The 3,966-nt window shown below is 41.8% G+C and overlaps 1 pseudogene; it reads left to right on the top strand.

Annotated features, from left to right (window-relative positions):
- The first annotated feature begins 483 nt into the window (after positions 1-483).
- On the top strand, positions 484-1,246 carry LOC138416859 (homeobox protein OTX2 pseudogene; annotated as a pseudogene).
- Positions 1,247-3,966: the final 2,720 nt, after the last annotated feature.

Raw genomic sequence — 3,966 nt, 5'->3', positions numbered from 1 at the left:
ATTTCCATTTTCTTAAATTTACTCCAGCTTGCTTTATAGGCCAGTATGTGATCAATTCTGGTGAATGTTAGATGTGACTTGAGAAGAATGTGTATTCTGCTGCTTTTGGATGGAATATTCTATAAATATCAACTAAGTCCATCTGGTCTAAGGTTTCATTTAAGGCCTGTGTTTCCTTATTGATCTTCTGTCTGGATGATCAGACATTGATGAAAGTGGGATGTCTTTTTATGTTAGTGGTGGAACAGGGAAGAGCTGCATCCTCCAAAGTGGTAAACCAACACCTCTGTTTGTTTGTTTTGCCTTAGTTCCACCACTCCAAACACACCCATCAAGGATTCTGAATCTGTCCACCCCGGGCAAAACAAGACCTTCCAGCTAGGTCCCCTGGATTTTGGCCAACTTTGCACCTCCAGACAACCTTAGCAAGATGTCTTATCTTACTTAAGCAACTACCTTATGCAGTTGTTGCACTGAGTCTGACTGGCCACTCCTCAGAAACAGCAGTGGGAGAGGAAAACGGTCAGTCAGGTGCAGCTAGATTCACTGGAAGCACTGTTTGCTAAGACTCAATACCCACATATCTTCATGCAGGAGGAGTTGGTGCTGAAAATCAACTTGCCTAAGTCCAGGGTACAGGTATAGATTAAGACCTGAAGAACTATGTGCTACCAACAGCAGCAGCAATGACAGAATGGAGGTCTAAACAAAGTAACACCTGACATAGACATCTGCCCTGGAAGTGAGTTCAGACAGTGTAACAAGTGGCCTATTCACTCCCCACCTCTGGCACCTTGGTCCCAGCCGTTCCCAGCATCAGTGCTCCTGTGTCCATCTGGAGCCCAGCTTGCATATCCCCACTGTCAGATCCCTTGTCTACCTCCTCTTCTTGCATGCAGAGGTCCTATCCCATGAAGCCTATACTCAGGCTTCAGGTTGTATAGTCAAGGATATGCTGGCTCAACTTCCTACTCTGAGAGCAAGGACTGTGGATTGACTCTCATGCATCACCAGCTTTCTGGACCAGCAACCACACTCAGTCCCATGAATAACAATGCAGCCACCAGGCATCTCAATCGGTTCCCAGCTTCTCTTTCCACCCAAGGATATGGTGCTTCAAGCTTGGGTTTTAACTCAACCACTGATTGCTTGGATTGTAAGTACTGCCTCCTAGAAGCTTAACTTCAGTGCTGACTGCTTAGATTATAAAGATCAGACATCTTCATGGAAATTCCAGGCTTTGTGAAGACCTATAGAACCTCCTCTATGGATGAATTTTAAATATACTGGGCTGGACATTCTAGTCTTAGCCAGGCATTGGTTAAAAGAGTTATATGCTATGATACTCAGACTCATCTGATTAATGTCTTGGGAGGCATAGAAGGAAAATGAAAGGCCTTAAAGTGGCCTACCAAAAAGTTACCTGAAATGGACAAATCAACCTACTTAATACTTAAGATCATGTCACAATTTTAGATCATCAGTTTTCCTGATTCACAAAGTGGTCGAAAGCAATATAGCCATGTGCAAACAAATACCACCAAAAATAAACAAAAATAAATTGTGAGGAAAAGGATATAGCCTTCTTAAGCAGAGGTATTCCAGTGTTTCAGCCAATCCTTGGTTGAATCTTATGAATGGACAGTGTCTCACACTCATTCACATTTCATGACTGATTCGTAGTTGGTACTGAAAAACTTCTCAGGGCTATGTGAATTGTGTCTTATTTAACTTATATGCAGAGTACATCATGAGAAATGCTGGACTGGAAGAAACACAAGCTGGAATCAAGATTGTTGGGAGAAATATCAATAACCTCAGATATGCAGATGACACCACCCTTATGGCAGAAAGTGAAGAGGAACTCAAAAGCCTCTTGATGAAAGTGAAAGTGGAGAGTGAAAAAGTTGGCTTAAAGCTCAATATTCAGAAAACGAAGATCATGGCATCTGGTCCCATCACTTCATGGGAAATAGGTGGGGAAACATTGTAAACAGTGTCAGAATTTATTTTGGGGGGGGGCTCCAAAATCACTGCAGATTGTGACTACAGCCATGAAATTAAAAGACGCTTACTCCTTGGAAGAAAAGTTATGACCAACCTAGATAGCATATTCAAAGCAGAGACATTACTTTGCCAACTAAGGTCCGTCTAGTTAAGGCTATGGTTTTTCCAGTGGTCATGTATGGATGTGAGAGTTGGACTGTGAAGAAAGCTGAGTGCCAAAGAATTGATGCTTTTGAACTGTGGTGTTGGAGAAGACTCTTGAGAGTCCCTTGGACTGCAAGGAGATCCAACCAGTCCATTCTGAAGGAGATCAGCCCTGGGATTTCTTTGGAAGGAATGATGCTAAAGCTGAAACTCCAATAATTTGGCCACCTCATGCGAAGAATTGACTCATTGTTAAAGACTTTGATGCTGGGAGGGATTAGGGGCAGGAGGAGAAGAGGACAACCGAGGATGAGATGGCTGGATGGCATCACCGACTCAATGGACGTGAATCTGAGTGAACTCCGGGAGATGGTGATGGACAGGGAGGCCTGGCATGCTGCAGTTCATGGGGTCACAAAGAGTTGGACATGACTGAGCAACTGAACTGAACTGAACTATGGTTTTTAATATGGAAGAGCCTGGTAGGCTGCAGTCCATGGGGTCGCTAAGAGTAGGACACAACTGAGCAACTTCACTTTCACTTTTCACTTTCATGCATTGGAGAAGGAAATGGCAACCCACTCCAGTGTTCTTTCCTGGAGAATCCCAGGGAAGGGAGAGCCTGGTGGGCTGCCATTTATGGGGTCACACAGAGTCGGACACGACTAAAGTGACTTAGCAGCAGCAGCAGCAGCAGACTTCAAAACTGTGATCTTTTGTTATTGTATGCAACCTTGAACTCCATCTCTGCAGAGGTTTTTCTGTGATTAAATAGGTTATAAGTAGAGTCAGAGGAACTGAGTACTTATCTAAAAAGATTACCTTCAGTTGGAGGTGAGTTGCACTGAAACTTTACAATAAAATGTCTCTGGACAAGGAGAGTGAGAGAAGAGAAACCAAAGGACCCTATTTCATCCGTAATTTACTGTTGGTAAGCCTATCAGTAAAGAGACATTTGTCGATTGCTCTGACCCTGATGAATTTATAAGCTGAGATCATTGTTGCTGATGCTTGCAGATGTTAACTGGAAAAGTTATATATGCATAAACCATTCTTTCTGATTTGGCAGATATGTATAATTATATTAAAATGGATCTAGCACACACACAAAAAGAAAGTAGGGTGTTAAAGAACCCCTGTATTGTTGGGTTCCTGTAGATTTCTCCTTTTGTGGTTGTTAGTGTTTCCCTTATATATTGGGGTACTCTTATATTGGATGCATGTATACTTACAATTGTTATATCTTCTTAGAATGATGACTTGATCATTATGAAGTGTCCATTATTTGTCTCTTATAGCAGTCTTTATTTTAAAGTATATTTTATCTAATTTATTTAACTGCTTATTTAACTTAATTGCAGAGTACATCATGTGAAATGCTGGGCTGGATGAAGCACAACCTGGAATCAAGATTGCCAAGAGAAATATCAATAACCTTGGATATACAGATGACACCGCCCTTATGGCAGAAAGTGAAGAGGAACTAAAAAGCCTCTTGAAGAAAGTGAAAGAGGAGAGTGAAAAATCTTGCTTAGAGCTCAACGTTCAAAAATTAAGATCATGGCATCCGGTCGCATCACTTCCTGGCAAATAGATGGGGAAACAATGGAAACAGCGACAGACTTTATTTTCTTGGGCTCCCAAATCACTGTAGATGGTGCCTGTAGCCATGAAATAAAAGACGCTTGCTCCTTGGAAGAAAAGCTATGACCAATATAGACAGCATATTAAAAAGCAGAGACATTACTTTGCTGACAAAGGTCCATCTAATCAAAGCTACAGTTTTTCCAATAGTCATGTATGGATGTGAGAGTT

The sequence above is a fragment of the Ovis canadensis genome, chromosome 13 (assembly GCF_042477335.2).
Source record: "Ovis canadensis isolate MfBH-ARS-UI-01 breed Bighorn chromosome 13, ARS-UI_OviCan_v2, whole genome shotgun sequence".
Lineage (NCBI taxonomy): Eukaryota > Metazoa > Chordata > Mammalia > Artiodactyla > Bovidae > Ovis > Ovis canadensis.
The sequence above is the reverse complement of the archived record's forward strand: the minus strand, read 5'-3'. Positions and strand labels throughout refer to the sequence as shown.